At 34.5% G+C, this 26319-nt stretch overlaps 1 pseudogene; it reads left to right on the top strand.

Moving 5' to 3' along the window:
• Positions 1-14464: 14464 nt before the first annotated feature.
• Positions 14465-25687, top strand: LOC138320193 (uncharacterized; annotated as a pseudogene).
• Positions 25688-26319: the final 632 nt, after the last annotated feature.

The following is a 26319-nucleotide window of genomic DNA, read 5'->3' as shown; positions in this document are numbered from 1 at the left end:
GTAACAAGCTTAATCCGTTTTCAAGGTTACATAATTTTACTATCGATCCGCGATCCGCATGTCGAGAGGTGCGATATAACCGTAGACTGATCCTCTACCTGTCATGAGAGGCAGGATAAAAATATTCCCTGTTGAGGAGTCTGGATGCCATATCAGAAGGCGGGAAATCCCCGTGTATGAATAATTCATTAGTTTAAATATTGACTCTGAATTCGATGCCGCCGTGGATCGATGTTATGTTTGCGCTGCATGTTTATTACGGCTCCGTATCACTGACTTTAGTAACGGATGCCAGGTGCCTCGATAGCAGACGATCCTTGGAGGCTCGCGCGCGTTTCAGACAGGTCTGGACTAAGTTCGGTTTCGTCCCATGCGATCCTCTGTGCCTATGCAGCATCGTCACATCCACGTCTCGGGGACATGTGGATTGTATCAGTTTTATTTATCGTAGCATTATATATGTGGAAATAAACTTCATGCCGTCTAGACCATGTCATAAAATACATTACTTGGACCAAAAAACGAGGCATAAAGGATAATCTGTAAACTTCTTGTACTGTACGTGTTAAATTCAGAGTTTTTGATGATTATACTTCATCTTAAATATATGGTCAATATATATTATATTTGAAAGCTTATTATGTGGTTTTAAGCAAGGAATCAACTATTTATGTAGCATTATCGATTATTTGTTCGGTCCTGGGTATTCAGAATCAAAAACTAAAAATGCATTGTCGAAAAGTAGAACATTATTGACATGAAAGCGAAGGCAATGTGGTGGAAAGCAAGCATAGTTCAGAACTACATGGTGGATAATTTGTGTTAATGAAAGTGTCGATATATGTTATGCGATGTAAGGCTATAGGAAAAACCAAATATAAATTTTTAGCGTGATTCGTTTCCTCTGCATTCTACCACTCCTTGTTTACAAGAAAATGAAAAAGAACTATAAAACGCAGCTTTTTGTTCTCATAGGCTGTTTCAAAAAGTGCAATCTCTCGGTTGGGCTATGCCATCCTCAATACTCCAGTGGTTACTATAAATGTCATAATATCCAACCCTGGCCTATGACAGAGTAAAATTTAAAGTATTTCAGGAGAAAAAAATGACCATTAACTGCAGGCCTAGAGGGACTGCATTTGAAGATTATAAAGAGTGACTTTCAACTGTAAATCCACACCACTCTTGCTCGTGGAATATATTTTGATTTTTTAATGAAACATAGTCAATGTTTACTTTTAAATTGTCCGTTTCAGACGGATCTAAGGTAGTAATGTGTAGACGTGACATAATCTGTGTCTAATATGACCTTAATGAGGGCTTCACTTAAGTTCAATAACGTGTGCCCAATTACTTTTACACCGTCATATAAAAACAGTTTCAACTAAAATCATATGAATTTCTTGATAATCAATATGAAATCACTTAACTTACATTAATTCCTTTTCATACATTATCTTTTATATACTGTAAACCAATTTCTTTCGCGCGCGATTTACTTTCGCGAATTGTGCGATACAAATAAATTTGAGAAACTTAATTTCCGCGAATTTATATCTACATTATTGAAAATTATGATGTCTACTCAATTTTAAAATCCGTAAATTTAAGCTTTGCTAACTTGTTTTAATTTGAAAATCGCGAAATTAAGTAGCCGCGAAAGAAAATTGTTTTACAGTATGATATACTCAATCACTACCAGTGTTGTAACAAATCACTACAGGGGTAACCAATCGACTTCAAACAAAGCTCCTAGCTCGTCTAAGATTCCACATCCAAGCTTGTCATCTCCTCAATCACCAGCCATTCGGCAACACAGCCGGGATACCATTTTTAAAGTTTAGGCGCCCTTTGCATAATTTTTGCACAAAAGATCGATTAGCCGTCCTCGATTATTTCTGAATCTCGTGTTTGGTGCGTATAAATGTCTGTTTTTGACTGGGTATTTCAGTGCTCTTATAGCCCTTCGATCCATCATGCAATTTAGTAAAGTATTATGCAAACATATTTTTAACATTGGATAATTCTAATGCCGTTTTTCGCTATTTCCCAAGAGGCAGATGATAATGATGATGATGATGATGATGATGATGATTGATGATACGATAATGATGATGATGATGGTGATTATGATGTTGGTGATGATGATGATGATGATTGATGATATGATGATGATGATGGTGATTAGGATGATGATGATAATGATGATAATGATGATGATTGATGATGATGATGATGATGATGATGATGATGATGATGATGATGATGATGATGATGATGATGATGATGATGATGATGATGATGATGATGATAATGATGATTATGTTGGTGTGATGATGATGATGATGATGATTGATGATGATGATGATAATGATGGTGATTATGATGTGATGATGATGATGATGATGATGATGATGATTGATGATACAATGATGATGATGATGATGATGATGATATGATAATGATGATGATGTTATGATGATGATGATGATGATGATGATGATGACGATGATGATGATGATGATGATGATGATGACGATGGTAATTATGGTGATGGTGATTATATGATGATGATGATGATGATGATGATGATGATGATGATGATGTGATGATGATGATGATGAGATGATGATGATGATTGTGATGATGAAATTGATGATGATTATGATGCTGATGATTATATATTTACCCTTTTACAGGTTCTTGTAGTATAGATAATGCTGCTACCTTGAAGCAAGGAAATTTATCATATATAAGACAAAAATCCAAAAATTGATATTCTAATTGACAACATCTGATAGATAAACCAAATTTAAAACTACAATCTATTTTCTCGTATGAAAACGAGTTATGGAGTCATTAAAATGCGGTATGTCTATAAATAGTTATTGAAGAATTTAATTCGCTGAAACGTGGTTCGTAGTACATATAGCACATTGTAATTATACGCATTATGTACACTTCCCCTTTTATTGTTGCTTAGGATTTGTACTCCAGCGATGCTATTGACAAAGTGTATCTTAAAAGCTAGACTTTCTTTAAAAAGCCATCAACAAATTTCTTTATAGAAATATATATATAACAAATAATATAATTATACGGATTTTATTGTATTTTATTGCTATATGGAATTAAAGAGAATGTGATATTATGTCTCCATAAGCTTGAACTGATTTCAAAGATATACGACACCGGTATTGGCAGCATTAAAATCATACAGAATAAGTTATTGAATAACTATGTGTAATATCAACTCTGTTTGATTGATCGAGTGGGACTTCAATGTACACACGAATAATCAATCAAGTAATGACACAATAGGAGATACGCTCTAGACTTTTTTTAGTATCCTTGGAAGGCATTGATTATCCTAATATAAACCTTTTGGTTTAAGGCCCTGTTTAAACTACTGATTTTTGTATCCCTATATATTACTTCAATATAACTTAGTTGATATAAAGTGTCTATGCATCCGTCCTAGCCTTAGATATTACTGTTGATTCCTTGATTGTTGTGTTGTTTGTAAACTTTGGCAAAATATGCCAAAATTGTACATTTCAGTTTTGCAAGCCCATAGGTTTCAGTAGATATTTCTGTCCCAAAATAGCAATGTCATTATGTTTACTAGTGTTTATAGCATTTAGTAGGAGCGCTGGGTTAACTGAATTCGACTTTACAAAGGCATACACATCGAGTCCTTTGTTACCTTTTCAGGAAAATGGCGGTTATTTTCAATTACACCCACGAATTTATATATAGGCAAAAAAATAGTTTAAATAGGGTTTTATACCTTAACGTTTCATTTATGAAGAAGTCGAGCACTAATGTATATAAGGAACAACCAACTAAAAGAAAAAAAAACAACGAATGACCCCTGTGTATAGAAGATATAGTCCAGGATAGAATTTTGACCCGGCCACTGAATGGCTGGTTGATTATGAAGTAAAAATGTCTTTGACAAGTAATTATTCCCAGATAACAATGATATGAATGTGGAAATATCAAATTTAGGTTCAAAATATCAATATAGTTGAAATTTGTAAAAATACTATTATTTTAGGATTTTTTTTACTGCTGAATGCACCCCCATTTTAAAATGGCTACCCCGGTGAGAGTTTGAGCTAAAGGACGCTTAACCTTGTTTTCTATCTTTTGTTATGTGAGAACGTATACTTATAGTATAGAACATAGCGGCTAATCAGAATTTAGTAGTGTTTAGTACTGTTAGAAGTATCTGCCAAAACGTTAACACTGTAGTCTATTGGAAAACATTTCGTTGGTTGTTCTCTTTGCTTATCTTACTCTGTCAATAAAATGGTGCACACCATCATCACCATGATCCCAATACGCTTAGGAAGCGATGTAGGTAACACACTCCCCACGAACTCAGCAACTAGAGAGTGAAATTACTACTACAACAGGTTGTGTTATTCCATTATCCGATTATCCGACAATGTATGTATAAATGTGTTAGGTGTTGTGAAAATATATTGGTATTGCTACTTTACGATATTCCATTATTTTCATTGGTAAAAATATCAAGACTTTGTCTCCAACTTCTTTTTTGTATCATAATTATCTTTAAACAATACGAATAAACAAATGAAACCATACTGCTCTGCACTGATTTCTGCTGGACTAACAAACAGCTGTTAAAAACGCTTATAGAAATCTTTATAAAAATGTCCTTACAGAAAAAGGTTTCGTTACAAATAAATACATTGTTATGCAAGAAAGACTTTCAAAAATAAATATTTTTCATATAGATATATCAATACATTTTTCATATATACCCATTATGTCAGTAACTGCATCGCTACAACTTTCTATTGGTGGAAGTAGGTCATACGAATGTCGAATATGGAATTCATTCCACACTTGTGACTTGAAAATAAAATTTTCTTTAAAACAATAATAACAAAAGAAATTTATATCGATGGCCTAAGATAAGTTACAACGCCAAATCAATGCAAGTTTTCCATGTTTAATCTATGTTGACAGTTAAGATTCATGTCGCCGTTTTGTCGTCTAGCGCAGTGATACAACTAACGCGCGGTATTTAGGACGACGACGGGAAACATAATACGATCCGTGTTATGAAAATTAACATTTAAGTTATTTTAACATTTTGATTAAATTGTATAGGAATTGATAATACGTGTAGTATTAACGTTAAGATAATAAGTTTTGCGACTCTACAAAATCATCAATCTCGTTTAACATTCCCATTTTAAAAATCAAAAGCCGTTTCGGAAAGGTATTGGCCCTTTAAATAGCACATGGTACACAATCGCTAAAAGGGTCGCGGTGGATCACTGTCTATTGGGTTACATCTCTGCTGCTCGGCGGTCCCCCCCCCCCCCCCCCCCCCCCCCCCCCCCGCCATTTCGGTATTACACTTTTCCGTTTTTGTTGTATTCTTTAGACAATGGATGAACATCACTAGAATAGCCTTGTCTAGTGAATAAACTACTTATTATCTACAATACCTGTCTTAATTACACATATACCGATCTTTAAATTAGGAGAATATACATATATGTAAGCGTGTGGGTATAACATTTCATGGTCAATAAGTGTCCAGCTCGCGTGCTAAAGTTCCTTGACACGTGGTCAGCAGGTCCTTACCACGGTAGATATACACCCGATTTGCATGCTAACCCGATAAATTGCCCTCTTGTTTGGCTACTGATGGTCAACAGGCCGAGTACAACGACCAGACAGTGACCTCAGACACGCTCCTTAAGCCCCTGGCTGTCATGGCTGACGGATTACCATCTCAGCTGTCATCGACGTTCATTAAAGGCAAAGCCAAACGACACATATACAACAAAGCAGGCATGGACACACTCACTCACGATGTTAATTTCACAAATCTGAACTTGGCCATGACCAATTGTTATCGAGTTTCTGATTCTCTTTTCTTATCCTCACAACCTTGGGACGTAGGGTCCGTATGGTATCAAGATTAAATCAAGGTATTCAATCGGAGTAATAGGGTTTATAGCAACAAAGTTAGTATCAGCTTTATTTACAATGTAAATAGCATATACTCCACATAAAACACAATGCTCAAAACAAGTTTTCACAATGATTTGGCGTTTTCTCGGAGTGGATTTTAAACGTATAACATAATATAGAGTATTTATACAAGTGTGTAACATATACATGTATGGGTGTACATATCACACGACACACATACCGACGGGGACTTCGGCTTCATTACTTATCTGATAACGCCGCATGTGGGTGATACAATGTTAAAACTAAAATATGCAAATATGAGAGTTTCATAGAAACAATTATGATGTACGTAATATTAATGTACCTACTTTTATCTAGAGTACATGTTTGGTGTCTTGAGGTGTATTTTTGTTACATGTGTTTGATCTTTGGGGGTGAAGAAATAATGTATAGAATCATATGAGAGACCAGTCCATTACTCCTTTGATAAATTATAATTGTAATTAATAAATGTTGTTCATGTATGTTAGTTCATGACTTCAGCTTTACCCAAAAATGATTAATGCATACACATTATAAGTTGTTTAACAAGTAACTTCAAAGTGGAACATGAAAGGTTTACGACAAGAAAGAGACGCGATCACGCACGTGCTATGAGTGCATATGACTACAGACATTTTAGTTTCGTTATGAAATTATTAAACTAATTTTAACTCAGTGACGTGATCCCATCACGAAGGCGATCGGAAAACACACAGGTCAAATGTAACAATTCTACTAATGACTCAGGAGGAATTCAAAGTTTGAGAGAAATGCTTGTGAAGGTTCAGGTGGAAATGAATGACATGAAATGTGAATATAGACATGTAATAACTTCTATGAAAAGTGAAATTACAAAAAATGATAATGATATAAAAACACTACAGAAGACCGTGCAAAAACTAGTGAAAGAAAGGGATGAAGCAAAGACACGCGGCAAAAAGAGCGGTAGAAGAACTCGACGCCTGTAAATCCCGTCTGACAAAACTTGAAAAAGAACTGAATGATTCACGTGATCAAGTCAAAAAACAGAACGACATGTTTACAAAAGATAAGAACAATGTAGATACACGGGTAAATACAATAAACGACGAGATTAAAAACTATAAAACATTCAAGACTAGTACAGAGAAGAAAATCAGTAACCTCAACAAAGAAATGAAAACAATTTCAGACAACATACAGGATTTTCTAATGATATCCAGCAGAATTGACAATAACCAATTAAATGGCGTTGCAAGTTGTAAAACTGCTGTTAAACTATCAACGGAAAAAATGAGATCAGTAGAAGAAGAAGTGCAAAGAATGAATGACGTTCTGAAAGAGACACAAAAAATGCATGAACAACCTACAACAGCAAGTAAAACATACAAAAACACAAGACAATAGACAGAAAAGTAAGCCTATAAATAACTCTGTCAGAGCGACAACAAATAAAACTACACCAAGAGAACTTGAAGATCAGCAATTAGTTTCTCTAGAAACATCCAACCGCTTTCATCTACTAAGTGATGACGAATCCGTAGCCATGGAACCACCTAATCAGTCACAAACATATGCTCACGTGACAATAAAAGACACTTCATCCAGCACAGCAGCCAATGATACCACACTGAATCGACGAAGCGGGACAGCAACATCGGTCACGAGAAACAAGTTGATCTACCAATGAGAGTCGAGATCAATCAACCGTATGGCAAACACAAAGACGAAAATACGTGCGCTGACTTCGCCCAAATAAAAGTTCATTGCCCTTCGTCTGTGTGCCATCCAGCTCCTGAGTCTTCAAAGAAACTGAGTGACAGATTCATAGGATTTGTTCCAGCCAAACATAAACGCGTTAAGAGGTATTATATTCATGGAATAAACAAGTACATTGCCTCTGAAAGTGCAATGAGAGACTTCTTAGAAGATAATGGAGTCAAAGTTACATTTCTCCGCTACTTCGAAAAACGCTTTAAAAGCACTGCTTCAGCGCAGCTGAATGTTTTAGATGATGGTACCGACGTCATCGACGATCCAGATTTCTGGCCACCCGGAATACATGCAAGACCATGGCTACCACGACAGGTTTTCTGGAATGAGTACAATGATAAAAAATGATCAAGTTACATGTAATGTTATGTGCTGGAACTGTGAGGGGATCATGGCTAGTACACCTTATCTTCTCAATTGTCTCAGTGCCTACGACATTGATGTTTGCGGACTGTCGGAGCACTGGATAAGGGAATACCATATGTCATTTTTTGATAGTTTTAATGATTCCGGGTATAAGTGTATTGCTAAACCAGTTCATGAAGTAGACCCATTCCGTTACAAGTGCAATATTAGAGGTGGTGTGTGTTTTATTATATAAATCTTGCCTTAATGTACAAGAAATTACAGTTGATAGTCCTAGAATTGTTGGTCTAGAATTACAATCACCTAATGGAGAATATTCATACTGGTTTTCAGTATACATGCCAGCGTCGTCAAGACCTATAGATGTTTTTCTCGAACACATTGATATTTTAGAATCTTTGTATAATGTACACTCCGAAAAAGGTAAAGTCTTTATAATAGGCGATTTAAATGTAAAAGTCCGTGGTGAACGATACGACTTTACAGATAACGATCGTTCGGAGTTTTTTCAGAATTTTTTTAGATAGAGTCAACTTGATTTCAGCAAATGTTAGGACTGAATGCAGTGGTCCAGTTTGTACGTTTCATCCTGAAACAGGAAATTCCACGGCAATTGATCATATATTAATAGAATCAAATTGTATAGATTTAATTCGATATTGTGAGGTTTTAGACGATTACAGTAATTTGTCTGAACATCACCCAATCATCTGTTCAATACGTTTACCTAAAATTGTATCCAAACAAAGTTCATTGAATTGTAACAGATATAAATGGAGAAAAGCTGTACAAGATGGTTCGATACGCAATTATGAACGTTATGTCAAACATTTACTGGATTGCATTAAGGTACCGGGAGAAAATATAAACCCTCAAAAAATAGATCATTATTATGATGATATATGTGCGGTTTTAAACCAAGCCGCAAATAGTTGTATACAGAGAAAAGTTTATAAAAAGTACTTAAAACCTTATTGGGATGAAACTCTAACATTGCTACATAATGAAATGCAGCAAAAACGGCATACCTGGATACAATCCGGAAAACGTAGAGAGTGTCGATCATTCACTGATTATAAAAATTGTAAAAGAAAATTTAGACGTACATTGCGTAAGTGTTTTGAATTGTATATGAAATCTCAATTTACTGAAATTGATACATCAAGTGAGTTAGACCAGAACTTGTTTTGGCAGCTTTACAAACGGAAATGTAGTAATACAAAGGTTCAGCAAACCGAATTAAAATCAGAAGGAAAAATGTTAAGGGATACTGACGACATTTTAACTGGTTGGTCCTTGCACTTTCAAAATATATTTAAAGACCATGATGCAGATGAATTTGACAACTGTTTCCCCAGTGAGATTAAAAACCGAATCGAAATTATTAAAACGAATAGCCGATCTGATAAAGATATGTTTTTATATGAAAAATTTTCATCAAAAGAAATTAAACTGATCTGTAAAAATTTAAAAGCGAATAAAGCAGGTGGTCATGAAGGTCTTGTATATGGACATGTAAAATATGCTGGACAATCTGTGATTGACCACATACAGAATTTATTTAACCTTGTCGTAAAATATGCATATATCCCCAAGAGTTGGAAAAAGGGTATAATAGTGACATTACATAAAGGTTGCGGAAAGTCAAAAGACGACCCTAACAGCTACAGAGGGATAACGCTACTACTAGTATTTTTTAAGATTTTGGAAATGGCTATAGCCAATAGAATTAACAAAATAATTGATTCTGATGTATTTCCTAGCAAGCAGCAATCAGCGTACCAGAAAACTTATGTAGTTTTTGTACAACATTCAATTTACAAGAATATCTTTATTATAATGGAAAATGGTTCTGATGTATATGTGGCGTTTCTAGATAGTACCAAAGCATTCGATACCGTTGGCACGATGGTCTTACAGTTAAATTATACGATATTGGTCTTACAGGGAAGGTATGGGATATCTTAAGGTTTATGTATACAGATGTACAAAGTTCAGTATTGTTTAACGGTATTACATCTGAGCCAGTCAAGATGGAGAGAGGTATTTTACAAGGAGGGGCCCTCTCCGCAAAAATGTATCTTGTTTTTATTAATAACCTATTGAATCAAGTCGAAAACTGTGGTAGAAGTGCATCTATAATCGATATACCTGCAAATATACCTACGCAGACGGATGATATATGTCATGTTAGTACAAATAGTACGAGCCTCCAAAACAATGTTTAGTATATGTGAAGAATACAGTAGAAAATGGAGATTTTTGTATTCAAGCTCAAAAAGTATTTTATGGTATTTTCTGATAAGAGAACCTTAAACATCAACTGTACATTTAGTCTTTATAATAATGCTTTACCTATTGTTTTAGAAACTAATCATCTTGGTTTTATTATGAATAGTAAACATCAATCCTTTGAAATGATTAAACAGGCATGTAACAACTTAAAAGGTAATACTATGGCATTGCTACGTTCTGGTACACACCAGTGTGCCCTGAACCCCCTTACTATTTCAAAAAATTATCAAAATAAAAGTTTATCCTTCTGCTCTCTATGGGTGTGAGCTTTGGGTGTTATCAAAACCTGATTTATTAATGCTTGAAAGGGCTCAACATTTTATCATAAAGTCTATACAAGGGTTTGACAGAAGAACTAGAACAGATATGTATACTTCACTAATATATTTGACCTCTATTGAGGCTTATATAGATATTAAAAAAACATTTTTCCTAGGCAGAGTTTCCAGAATGAAAAGAACAAATTTGATTTTTAGAATTTTCAATGTGAGATATTTTGTAAATAATGTGACAACGTATGTTCAAAAAGGTTTTATTCCAGACATTACCAAAATACTTAAGAAATACAACTTATATGAATATGTCTTTAAAATATTTGATGACGGCTCTTTTCCTTCCAGATATTGTTGGAAGGCATTAGTCCACAAATCTGTAACTATGTATGAAACAAATGCCTGGAAATTGAAAATGTCAAATGACGCAGAATTCACACGATTCTTATCATTACATGATTGTTTAAAACCCTATTACCTTTGGAAACTAGCTCTACGTAATCCAAATTGCCTTGAAAATGTAAGATATAATATGAAAATGATTGTGTCTGTACGTTTAGAAAATTCTGTAACATTATGTCACTATTGTGGACACTTTTACACTGATATTGTTAGTCATATTGTTTTGAATTGTTCATTAACTGAACAAATAAGAAATGATTTCATATGTTCAATTGTTTCAATCACAAATGTAGATTTTATTACATATTTTTACTCCCTCTCAGATTTTGAGCTAATTCATGTATTATTAGGAGGTCCCTTGGACTATACATTGGAATGGTATGATATAGAACAATTCAGATTGACATGCGTGTAAACTCTTAAAAAGATGTTCAATTTGTATATGTAACTGATTAAAACTTACTCGTTTATGAATATATGAATATATATATATTGAAAATAATTTGATATAGAAATATCCGAGAGAATTGTGTCCTCATCTCTCTTTCTCTGATTTATAATAATCATGTTGTGTATTTTCCCCCTATTCTCTCTCTGATTTTGTACATAATATCTCATGCTGTTATCATATGTATTTTCATATACATTTGTATTATCATAATATACTCTTCATTTTGGAGGAAATAAAGATAATAATAATTGTATTGTCAGTTTGGGCGATATCTCTATATATCATATATAAACACTTATAAATCTATATTGAAATAAAGTACAAGTTGTGTACATTTATTATAAGATTATTAAATAAAAGTGATAACATGTACATTAAAATAATTATATATATTAGAGTTACATACAATTCATGTTGTCAAGAGACATTTTAATTATACGTATAGATCTATTTAATCAATGTTTACACATACACAAAAAATACATGTACAATATTTTATCATATTACATGTACATACATGTGTACATGTAGATATATGTACATGTGTATTATACAAAAGTGTAATTGGTACAAAAGTCTGTTGCATACACTGATATATATATATATATATATATATATAATAAATAAATGTTGAATATCCTTGTAATGGAATTTAAATAGAAAAAAAAAATTAAAACAAATCTGCGATCGATCTCTATATATATACATGTACTTTACGTTGTACGGGGGGATACAGGCCTGCATTTACGTAATTATATTTATATAAATGACTTTTACTGTAAATTATAGACACACTGGGCTGTCGTTATAGTCACTTATAAGCCTAGGGCCCTTTTCTCCCTCTTTTCCCATCCCACCACCTCCGAAGGTGACACCTTAGCTGAGATGATGATCAGTCAGGCGTCACAAGTAATAAGGTATACCTATTTTTTTAAACCAGGGGGTCCGTTATAACATTCCAGTCAATTGATAACAAGCATGCTGTAATCGCCTCTGTACCTGTATAACCTGATTTTGTAAAGTCTACTTGACCCCATGTGTAATTTTGTTTCAAATCATAATAATAAAAAAAACCTTATAGCTACTTTTTATCAAAGTGAGTTTATTCTTTCAATTGAGAATAATTGATATAATATTAAAAAAAATTCTCAAAATGAAGATAATTTACACATTTTTTGTATCTTTTTTGTACTTTTATTTACATTGTATCTTTTTTTCAGGAAAGGGAGAGGGTTTATTAATAGTTAAATTCATACTACACATATGTGTATTTCAAACATGCTTCGAGACAATACCCATTTGGCTCCCTTATACCCAGCCCCTCCCCAAACCTACATTGTACCTTCATGTACAGTATATATACATTGCACATGTATATAGTTAGCTATTGTATGTGTATTTCGCCGCGCGCTCTGTCACTAATTCTGCCCTCTGGTCATGGATTGTTTTACCTTCAATTTAACTTGTATCCTGGCTCAAGTATACATACTTGTCTAACAGATCTAGTATAGAGAGTATATGAATACCTGAATGAAAACAAGATATTTAGATAATATACAATATAAATTTCTGGTAAAACCTAATTATTTAATAAAGCTTTCCCGCTTTAAAAGATTTATATGATTTGTTTTAGATATTCATATACAATTAAATTTCAAAACTGAAACATTTTTCAAGTAAACAATACAAAAAAGAGTTTGAAGATGTTATTCAATACGTAGAATATCAACCTTGTAAAGGCCTAATTAGCTGGTACAGTAGACTGTTTAGCAGCCTCAAATAGGTTAATTGTCAAGCAAACAAAACAAAACAAAATAAATATTTGTTATATTATGGAGATCCTTTATATATGTGTGTATATCACATTTGGATTTACCTTTACTTCAAATGTTCCGCATGTTTACTCAATAAAATTGAATTCCAATATTTATATCGAACACGTTAATTATCGCCCAGACACCGTTCCTACGGCCAGGCCGAACATCGAGCGCACATTGCACATCGTGCATACATCGTGCGCACACCGCACATCGTGTAACGATGTGCGGTCACACAACTGTACTTTGAGTATGCAAATTAACCAAAATACACATATATTAGACGTTAGTTTTTGCATAGCCAACCAATAATGATGCCATTTTTTCAGTTTCATCCATGATTGGCAAAGTCAAACCATCCATGATTGGCATAGTCAAACCATCCATGATTGGCATAGTCAAACCATCCATGATTGGCATAGTCATACCATCCATGATTGGCATAGTCAAACCATCCATGATTGCCAAAGTCAAACCATCCATGATTGGCATAGTCAACCATCCATGATTGGCATAGTCAAGCCATCCATGATTGGCATAGTCATACCATCCATGATTGGCATAGTCAAACCATCCATGATTGGCATAGTCAACCATCCATGATTGGCATAGTCAAGCCATCCATGATTGGCATAGTCATACCATTCATGATTGGCATAGTCAAACCATCCATGATTGGCAAAGTCAAACCATCCATGATTGGCATAGTCATACCATCCATGATTGACATAGTCAAACCATCCATGATTGACATAGTCATACCATCCATGATTGGCATAGTCAAACCATCCATGATTGGCATAGTCAAACCATCCATGATTGGCATAGTCAAACCATCCATGATTGGCATAGTCAAACCATCCATGATTGGCATAGTCAAACCATCCATGATTGGCATAGTCATACCATCCATGATTGGTATAGTCAACCATCCATGATTGGTATAGTCAACCATCCATGATTGGTATAGTCAAACCTTAACACTGTTTTTGAACAATTCATTTTAAACGAAATCACACATCATACATCTATATAAATATGTGCTCAATATGTTATACGATGTGATCTGACAATTGTACTTCCATTTATTAACACTACTTTTAATGTAATTTCAGACAGAGGCCGTAATGGAGGCCCTGACGGAGGATCAGATTGCAGGTCAGTAAAGGTCATCCATTACTGTATATTAATGTAATGATATTTGTATATGTGTTGATAAATATATGTAAAACAATTACCATTATCTTACATTAGACACTTAACACCAAGGAATGCATTGGTGAATTGTTGTTATTATTGTTCGAGATATTGATTCTGTGTCACTTACCTAAATGAACTTATCATCATTTGTTATGATAGATAATTGCAAAATATATTTATAGAATTTAAAGAGGCGTTTAGCTTGTTTGACAAAGATGGCGACGGTACCATAACAACCAAAGAGTTGGGGACAGTGATGAGGTCACTAGGTCAGAACCCAACGGAAGCTGAGTTACAGGACATGATCAACGAGGTGGACGCTGACGGTAAGTAAATATTCATAGAGATTGAACAGTGTTTTGATTGCGTTAAAGGCGGTATGAACGCAATGGGATACAGACATATTCAATGTAGCGCGTTAGCGCTACATGTAGAATATGTCTGTATCCCATTGCGTTCATACCACCTTTAACGCAATCAAAACACTGTTCAATCTTTATATTTACATAAATAAGTCTACTTTTACGTCAAACTTAAAACGGTGATGGTTGCTAAGTTGAGTAACTGCGGTAGTCAGGATGACCGAAGATATAGTTCCGATTGTTGAATGTTATAGCTTCAGTTTGATTTGAAATATAACAATGACACCTTTAAATTATTTTTAAATTATGTTGGATTTTTTTTTCAATTTGATAAAGTATCAATAATGTCCATTTCGAATAAAAAATGAGATAACCGAGGCGGAACGACTACCGGTATATTATCGTTGTCAGGGTAGTGATGCGGTCCGAAGTGGAGCGAGCCGCCATATTTGATTTTCAACCGAGGAAAGTAACTGTGAAATAGCCTGTTGATCAAATGGTATGACTGTTGAGCTGCTGAATGTTTGTACTGTATGTATCGGTCTACGTACGCGATATAGACTAAATTCTTCATAGTCACGACTTTTATTTTGTTCTACGAATGATAGACAAGTGTTTGCATGGTGTGTGACTGACGTAACTATGGAATTCCTCGAACATTCCTGAGGAAAGCCCTCGGTTGTAGCCTCGACCAGCGATTCTTTTTGTTGTTTATTACAGTTACAATACTTGAACACATATTCTGTTTTGATGTCAAATACATTTTAATTGGATTTTATAACAACTCTTTATTATTATTTTGTAATCCGACAACGAGGAAAATTTGTTTACACTTCATACAGTAGGCCAACCGAGTAGGCTAATGACCAGCATGATATTGTCTGTGCCGCTTAAGGATCAGTCTTGAGACAAATAGAAGACCGAAATCGTTTTTTAGTTTAAAATTCAAAGCAAATATGTCATCTGTGAAAAGGTAAAATGAAAATTAAGTAATTAAAGTTTATTTAGATTATCATATGACGCAAAATCTTACCGAAGCGTGAACTAGAAGTAGTCCGATCCTACTCTGGGTTTGTATTCATACGTCGTTGCGTTTACGCTAATTTGAACGCAACTCCCCTCCCGTTGATTATATAGGGGCATATGTAAATATATTCATTTAAGATAATGTTTCGACTGAATAGGAGCAAAATCATAACAGTTTTAAATATTCTCGGAATTGCTTATTTTTCGGGGTAACATGATAAATGGAATTGTTCGATGCATATTTTGAAATCAATTTGATTAATTAATTTCAAAGTAAGGTTCAGTATCTAGATGTCATATAGACAATATTAATACTAAATGATTTTTGAGATCATAGTTAAGGTCCTTGATAAAAAAATAAAAAAATGATTGGAAAATTGGGCTTACTCTATTTTTCTTCACGCATAATGTTTTGAAGTCATCAGGAATGGAGAATTCATTACAATACCGTATTTGAACAAAAAAAAGAAAGTATTTCACTGACATAGATTAATAAAATCTTACAAGTGGACAGGGGTTTATCAACCAGAATGAATTTTTTTGGCTGGTCAACCTGTGGCTTTCTGAAGGTTGATGGTCATAATCCTCCACGAGGGTCCATCTGACTGGCCCATGTTAGATTCTGTTTTTCTCATACTAAATGTCAAGAATGGGAGAAATTACATAGCAACGTTCCACAGATGTGTATACAACGATAGGAATACACAACTACAGCAGCTAACATTTTGTATTTAATTCGTTAATTAAGTCGTATTTATTTCAATCACAAAGATTCTAATTGTAATTATGTCCCTTGTTCAATTTAATTTGTAAGTAAGGCTATCGGGTCGGATGCCATCCATTACAGTTTATGTAAGATATTGACCATCCTTTCGGAAAGGAAAACTCGTTTACCTGACTAGTTTTATTGGCTGTGCTAGGTTTCTATATCTTATATGTGACCGGTTTAATACTCCTCGTTTCAAAAATCGAAGATCCATTTGATTTTATCTCCTTTGACGAATGAAGGTCTAGTCAAGATTTATTTTAAGCTAGCTCAGACGGCAAAAAAACCTTTTGCATCCGTGTGTACAATATCAACTCCCTATTCTAGCTTTGTATGTATCCAGAAGGAAGGTTTATGGAAACTTGAGATTTCATCGGAAAATCAATGGCTTAGGTAAAATATTCAGCTAAAACAAACGTATACAGAAAATATTTAAGTCAGCTTGCCGATGGTGGTTCAAACATCATTTAACATCACATATTTTATTACTATTATTTTAACGGGAAAGACATATCTTTTCACCAGTTGATCAGTTTTTAAGTAATTGTTGAAACATTTCATTGAATCTACACCAGCGGTGTTATACACATGTAATTGTCGCCTGTTATTTAGAATTGGGATTTTATGTTCTTTTCTTGATTTTTGTGTTCTGATCCTAAATGTATTGACATTTTTTATATATCTCTTATCTCCCGATCCCCGAAATAGTTACTGTGTAAGTATATGTATATCGCGGTAGATTCATTTAGCTAAACATGAGTATCCACAAACGAAAAAAAAACCCAAATGATAACAGGAAAACGAACCAGTAAAGCATATTTCAATTTAAAATTGATATTTTAAAACATTTTCCCCACAAATGATTATTAACTTAAAGATCGCGAGATTGTCCAAGCAAACAAATATATACATTATACAACTAATGACGTCAAATGACAAGAAATAACGTCGTTTTCTTGTCTCAAAATACCATTTCTAATTTTCGTGTGATATGTTTTAAGAACATTTTAAGAAGTTATCGAATGTATGACATTAGTAGTTTGTTGCATTACAACAGAAACGCACACGTTTTATACATATCCGCTAATGTTTCATGTCACAGGAAACGGGGAGATTGACTTCGAGGAGTTTCTAACGATGATGGCGAGAAAAATGACTAGTATGGACTCTCACGAGGAGCTTACTGAAGCGTTTAGGGTATTCGACAGGGACGGAAACGGACTAATCAGTGCAGCCGAATTACGTCACGTGATGACGAATCTCGGAGAAAGGTTAACAGACGAGGAGGTTGATGAAATGATCCGGGAAGCGGATGTAGACGGCGATGGACACGTCAACTATGAAGGTAACAATATGTTCAGCATTGATGAAGGTGTTGATAAAAAATATCAAACAATTAAGTTATATCACAACTTTGTTAAATTTAATGAATTAGTGAAGTATATAAAATACTGTACAATGATTGAAAATAGCAATTAATGTACTTACACGGGAACGATATGAAATATGCAAATGTCTCTAAACAATCGTTTTCTCAAAAGCGATGTTATTAAATGTCCCATTCTTACTTTATTCGGCCTTTTTTTCGTTTCAGAGTTTGTTAAAATGATGACAGCAAAATAGCCATTCTGCAACATATAATATTTATAAGGCATGATGCCACAGCCATGTATGTAAAGTCACAACCCACTAGAGCTGAAGTGTAATTAATCGTCGCCACCTCATCTTAAACTCATTATCTCGGCTGATGTCTAATTTTGACGATTGGTCCTAATTATGAAAATTAGAATACTTATTTGACTCATTAGACAGCAAAATCATACAATTATTTGATTAAATCCTGTGAAATGTATGTACATGTTTTGATACATGTTCAATACCTTCTTGTGTGAATTGTCTGTGATTTTAAAAATAACTTAGACGAACACACGTTTGATGCTAACGGTTTCCCCTTGTTTGAGAGTTTAATGTTTTTCTATTGTTTAAAGTGAAAAATAAAGAAATAAAGAAACAACATGGATCTCTTCATCAATGTCCAGTGTTTTGGTTAACGTATGAAACAAATAAAAAATATATTGGACATATATTCAATGTGCATTTTTTCTTTTCTTGGTTTTTATAATGCAACGTAACCTTGCCTGTTGCAAGCTGTACATGTATATTAGTCTAATATACGAAGTACACCCAGTCGGCTATAGCATACAGAGTGATCTCCCTTAGCATATGAAACTTCATAGATTTAACTACGTGTATAGTGAAATGAGAAACTTGTTAATTAATCAGCTAAAGGTAACTGAAGCCTTATGTCTTGTCCATTTTTATTATATTATTCAGTCATGAATAGTTTTTTGTCCATTTGATTGTTTTTCACAGCTTATCAAACCGTATGGTTTTCAATAGATAACTGAATAAATATCATGTCAAAAGTTTTGCTCAGTTAAGGCACATTTGCCAGGTGTTTGAGCTAAAAAGGCACAGTTGCCAGGTGTTTGAGCTAAAAAGGCACAGTTGCCAGGTGTTTGAGCTAAATATTACCTGATATATTTATGAAGGTGATGCAGACTCTTATTATAGCGGGTGTTTTAGTGACATCATCTTGGTAAAATATTCAAATGCAGTACTGACTTATACAAGGCCAAATAATCTTTCCTTTACATTTTCTCTCTTGTCGTCTGGTAGCTGAGAGTTCTATTTTGAATTTGGATGCTACTTAATAGAGGAAGACTAGTATTGTCATGGAATTATAGAATATTACATGGGCGTGTCAGATGGACAGTGATATCTCAACCAAGATTTTGGCTTCTCTACCAAAATCTGTCACAAGGGTTGAGATATTCCAGTCCATCTGACAGATCCAAGTTTGATTTTTTTCCCATCCTTAAACGAAGCATTATGAAAATGTAGTCATTTAGAAACATTTCCAAAGCGCCGCCATTATATAAACGTCGCAATAACGTCGTCGACAATAGTCACCGCATGTAATGATGACGTGACGTCATTGTTTCGCGCATGTGAGCTTTTTTTCACTTACCACGGTAAAAGGCAGAATTATCTTTTCCCTGGCAACCGTGGGATAAGTTTGGGAGAAAATTCTGTCTTTTACCGGGGTAGGGAAAAGTCTTTTACCGGGGTAGGGAAAATACAGCTCACACACACTAGACAGTGATGTCATCAATGCATTTTCACCAGTTTCACACAGTGTAAGTATGTGAGAAAAAGAATCTTAGATGGGCCAGTCAGGTAGACAAGAATATTTCAACCCCCGTGAAAATATTGTGACCATCAACCCTGGGCAAGCCTCGGGTTGATTAGCTAAAATCTTTCACTCGGGTTGAGATATCCCTGACCACTTGACATACCCATGTTAGATTCTACTAATCTTTTCTCCAGCAAGCGCGGGATAACCCTGTCAAGTATGGGAGAAAAGTTCGTCTGACATATATCTAGTAAGGTATAAAAATGTGATTATAACAATCTAAAAATTTGATTATGTTGGTTCTTTGTAAATGTTAGTTTGTTTATTTCATCAAAACGTCAGTCTAGGATCAGGTGCATACGATATAAAATGTAAATCACACCACCTTACGTAAGTCTTCTATTCTTTGTCGATTTAAATACAAAAAACATTAAATCCAGATAAAGTTCGATGTGTCTGGTTTGCCCCCCATTAATCCACGCGTGATGTCATCAACAGTAGCACAAAGAGGACATTTAGTATGGGACAAACCCATAACGGCGTTTAATAGGTTCAATCCTATTGTTGAGCTTAGGTCAGAATCTCCATGTAAGATAAATAATTTAAATATTCAAGGGCCAATAAAAGAGCCCTGTTCTGCTTGATAATGTAACCAGTGCGGCCTTCGTACCTAAAGTAACAGATGTTTTCGCTATCTAAAATTCTATTAGAACGAGGATCTATGACTTCTTTTCGTAATTACTCAACATAATTTGCATTTCTCATCCAAACATATTTGTGATTTGCTGAAGAGGGACTAAATTATTGCAGTATGCCGATAATCCCATTAAAATATTCTGAATGTAATTAAATATAATGTAGAACTTTAGTAAGGAATTGATACGCTCATTGAAAGTGACAGATAGATGTGTTTCAACTTGACTGGCGGAGAAGAAGAACAAGGAAATCAACGACTAGTCTGGAGATTTGAGCTTAACCTTGTATTTAAAAGCAAAACACCATGACTTTGGTAGGTATTCATTCTTAATACGAAATCATGCTCATTACTTTTTTGAATGATAGTTAGATTTAAGTTACATTTGTCTGTTTTTTTGTTTTCTAAGATCAATAATTTCAGTTACAGATACATCTGTACTTACTCATGTTAATATATATTTAAGATGAAACTGTATTAACTTTGCAGCAAATGTTAATGGAAAGGTATGGTATGACCTTGGTACAAATAAAAGGTAAGTAGACAACATTATTAAATCATTTTCAAAATCATTCACCGGGGTCATGCGAGTCAAACGAGAAAGAATGTGAATTTGCTCAAGGTTTGCAAAGTGTCCAGAGACAGTTATATTTAAAAACTAAGCAAAAACAAAAGCAAATCCTGCTGTTTGTGTTAGTAATGCTGAAATACTTGAACCTACTTTTAGATTTTTCAACTTTTACAAGATTCTAGTAAATTAATAAGCAAACGCAGTGTACATTGTAATAATATCAATATGGCGTAAATGAATGAAACAAACTTTGCCAGCATTTAAATACACATGATATTAAGGCACATTTACCAGCTTAATAAATAGTACAATCGACTTTTGTTTTTTATATAAAGATGCCGTACACCCACTGGAAATATTAACCCTAGATGTAAAGCAGATTATTCGCGACTGTTCTCTACTTGGTCGTATTACCTAACCGACAATGAAATTAATTCTACTATATTTCATGTTTGTCATCCTCAATTTTCTAGGGAATACGCTTACTTACGACCTCTGCACCCTTGAAACATGTCATAGCAAAACTGAAGGTAGTTCAGAAGAAAAACAAACTGACCAATCACAGAGCTGTAGACACGTCCATTTAAAATTTACGTAGACCGACACTTCACTTTCAGATCCATACAATGTACCACTATTCGATTCATTTGAAGACATCATCGGAACATACTACCTGCTGATCCGATGTCGCACTTAGGGCCTTCAGTATTGCTATGGTATAGTTCATGGATGCAGATCGTAAGTGATCGTAACTCCTGGAATATCATGGATGCATTTTTACTGTCTTTTTAGAACAAATAAGAAGTGTAATGTATGTATAACACAAACCGCCATTTTTGTTCGGGTTTGGTTCACCTTTCAGAAATGCGTGACGTGTTTAAGACATTTGACCAGGACGGTGATGGTGTGATCACGGAGCGGGAGCTAGGGGTAGTTCTCCGGTCACTTGGGGAAAACCTGTCCGATAATGACCTCCATGACATGATGCTCGAGGTTGATGAAGACGGTTTGTGTACAATTTTAATATATCTTTTATTCCATAGCCTGTTTTCTTATTTGGTTTAATACGTCGTAGTAAACTTTATTTCCGCGAAATCAAAAATCAAATTAAAAAGGCTATTAAAGTTATATTCCGGTACATATCGTTAAAACAGTATTTACAAAAATATTAAGACAATACTGAAAAGCTGTCAGGGTCCAGTTTCATGAACATTCCTTAACTTTAATGAATATTAGCTTAACATTCTTCATAGGAAAGTATATCATTAGCCATCATATAACTCTGTAATACTATCCTAAGGTTAATTTAGAGTTAGGCAATTTCTTTTTTTATAGAATGTTTGTGAAACTGGGCCCCGGAGACATCTTCTTATGTGATGTCATACGAAAACAATTTTGTTTTGTAAAATTCAAATAGGAAACGGTGAAATAGATTTCCCGGAATTCCTTTCTATGATGTCCCGAAGAATGAAAGACCGTGGTTCGAAGGAGGACCTCCGCGAGGCGTTCCGAGTGTTCGATCTAGACGGAGACGGGTATATCACAGCTAGCGAGTTACGGCACGCGATGACCAGCATGGGGGAGAAGTTGTCTGAGGAGGAGGTGGAGGAGATGATCACGGATGCAGACGCTGACGGGGACGGTAGGATCAATTACATAGGTAATGAACAGTTCGCTAACTTAAACCATATACAATTATGGCCCTCTGTGGAGGGATACATCTAGAATTGTCTCCCTGGAAAGAGTTATTTTCTCGAGGGCGAAGCCCGAGAGAAAATAACTCTTTTCAGGGAGACAATTCTAGATGTATCCCGACACATAGGGACATAATTATTTTATTATACCGAACAAAATTAAAAGAAATCTCTGTTAAAAGAACCCATGAAGATATTTCCCAACAACAACGTTGTTAAATTCGTTGGGCTACAAAAAAATAAACAACACCGTTGCCATTGTTGGTTGACGTTGCAGATGACGTCAACTTCCGGTCACGTGCGGAGCTTCCAACGGGTTATTTCCCTGGGGTTATTTCCCTCGGGGGTTATTTCCCTGGGGTTATTTCCCTCGGGGTTTTTTTCCCTGGGGTTATTTCCCTCGCCTTCCAATTCCGAGGGAAACATCTAACTTATTCAGTGTCATGTGATCAAGTTTAATCCAATCAGAACATTCTAAATGAAAGTGAGGTATAATAACACTAAATATTGACCATAATGGTCATCATCAAGCAGTAAATTATTCATCCAGTAAAATTGATAACTATTCATGTACTTATGTATCTTCAACATATTCCTCAGTTGGCTTTCGACATTTCATCAAAATTGATTGATTGATGATTGATTAACATGACATTGCTAAGAATATTCTTAAAGGTACCGACGATGAAATAAGCATAAAGTAATACAATTTATGCATTTTAACTATGTGACGAATATGTGTACCTCGTTTTTTTAATATCTTTGATATTATTTACTGTCCAAGTACAACGTATCGGCAAAATAGAAACACTTATTGAGCTCCATTTGATAAATTATCACATTAGGATTTATTTTCTCGCGCAAATATTCCACAAAAGACCGCAAAATACTAGCGTGTGAAGCAGATATTCATATGATATTATTGATAACCTGCTATACATACAATGTACAACAGGGTTTGTACTATACTGTTGATGTTTATTTTCAGAGTTTGTTGAAATGCTGGCTGCTGAAAAGGTACCCTCACCGTTACCTCCAGAATCTGATTCTAAGGAATTGAGCACTGTACCGGAATGACCTCAACCTCAGCTAAGTTACCGAAAGCTGTGTGACATACCGAACTCAATTTTAGAGAATTAAAAATAAGATAAAACATTTTGTCCACCACGTATTGCCAAACAAGAGGTGTGAATTTAGTCGAGGAATTTTCCATCTCGAACATCGAATCGTTGTGTGGTCAGTCTACGTAATATATTAAAATAATTTTTAGTTTGATTCACAATGCAATTTAACTGCATCTGTGGCGTAATAAACCAAGGCTAAAATATAGTACAACTGTAGTCAATCGATGTACAATGTATGTATTGAATGCTAACAATGTGTGATGTATGATACACATTCGATGTACAATGTATGCATGGAATGCTAACAATGTGTCATGTATGTATGGAATGCTAACAATGTGTCATGTATGATACACATTCGATGTACAATGTATGTATGGAATGCTAACAATGTGTCATGTATGTATGGAATGCTAACAATGTGTCATGTATGATACACATTCGATGTACAATGCATGTATGGAATGCTAACAATGTGTCATGTATGATACACATTCGATGTACAATGTCTGTATGGAATGCTAACAATGTGTCATGTATGTATGGAATGCTAACAATGTGTCATGTATGATACACATTCGATGTACAATGTATGTATGGAATGCTAACAATGTGTCATGTATGATACACATTCGATGTACAATGTATGTATGGAAAGCTAACAATGTGTCATGTATGATACACATTATGATTACTGTAAACTGACATTCTTTCGCGGCTAATAAATTTCGCGATTTCCATTTCAAAACAAGTTAGCGAAGACAATTATTCGGTAATTTCAAAAATTAATTATGTTAATTTTAATTCGCGAAGATAAAATTTCGCAAATTTACTTGGATCGCAAAATCCGCGAAAGTAAATCGCACGCAAAAGAAAGTTGGTTCACAGTTACTTCTGTCGATGTAAGGTATATATACATGTATCTGATCCCAGGTACAACGGTCATAATTTGGATTCTACATGATGCAAATAGTGTCAAACACTTTATAATTAAATTATAATGATACATGAGCCCTTTGGCATTTTGTTCGTTTAACTATTTTAACGATATTAACCATTTTCAAATTATTCAATGTTGCTCGTCATTGTGTAAAATTATTTTATAGTGTTATCGAGAGAAACACATCATCATTAACATAATGTATACAGTCCCCTTTCCTATTGGTAAATGTTTGACTCAATCTTTTGACTCAATGTATGTGGATATGGGAAAGAAACATTTACCTGTATATTTAACTTAGACCCAGAAGAAATTCACAACTATTTGCGATAGTTAGTCAGTATTAATTACATCATCAACCTGGGATTTTTTTTTTATTTAGTCGTGAATGTAGACATTTTTATTTAGATTTGTGAACACTTCCTCTGATAAGGGTCTATATGTCTGTTCAACCCTCAATGTCGGAACTGACCAGTGGCTATATATGTGTACCCCTGCGTGGGTAATTTACTAATGCTTAAACGTCAAAACTCTCAATATCAAAATTCAAAAAAAAAGATAAATATGTTTAATATTTTAAACCGATTTAACAGACAGTAGATGGCAAAAAGTCATTACTTTTGCTGTACATAGAGATTATGTTTCTGTCGATAGAAAGCCTGTATTTATAAAATACGTTTACATACACTTTTAATTTTACAATAACCAGTTATCAGAATAAATATTTATGCATTATTGATGCGTTTGTCGTAATAACGGTATATTTATCCAGTTAAATATTGTCAAGGGTCGCTTTGCCTGGCTGGCTCCCTAACTTTCTATACCGGTTGAGTCCCTAGACTGGCTGGCTCCCTCGGTTCCTTGATTGGAGGTTGTGTTTTCTTGACGCCTCACTACTTACTCGTACCGGTCAGTTGAGGGTGCGCAGTGATGAAGCCAAAGTGAAAGCCGAAGTACAAACTCTATCTTAACATATTCGTCATGCATAAAATGCACGCAGTACAATTTATAAAAAAAATATTTTACTAAATATTACCAATAATATGTCGCTAACATATGCTATTTAAATCGTGAAGTTAAAGTGTTGCAAATATGCATAAATACTTGGAAAAATCAACCTCTTGGCCGTCACGAGTTCAAATTCCATGTCAGGCAGCTCCCATGTATTGATCGCAGGTCGGTGGGTTTTCTCCGGTTACTCCGACTTTCTTCGATCTCATAAAATGATCGTTAAATGGACGTTAACCCAAACAAACCAACCCCAACTTTAAATAGAATACGTAGAGAGATATAAAATATGTCCAAATCCAAAATGGTCTGTGTGCATACACGTATATAAATATATAAATATCAATATCAATCTTAGTTGTGATTAAAATTCAAAA

This window comes from Argopecten irradians, chromosome 3, assembly GCF_041381155.1.
Source record: "Argopecten irradians isolate NY chromosome 3, Ai_NY, whole genome shotgun sequence".
NCBI classification, from domain to species: Eukaryota; Metazoa; Mollusca; class Bivalvia; order Pectinida; family Pectinidae; genus Argopecten; species Argopecten irradians.
The sequence above is the reverse complement of the archived record's forward strand: the minus strand, read 5'-3'. Positions and strand labels throughout refer to the sequence as shown.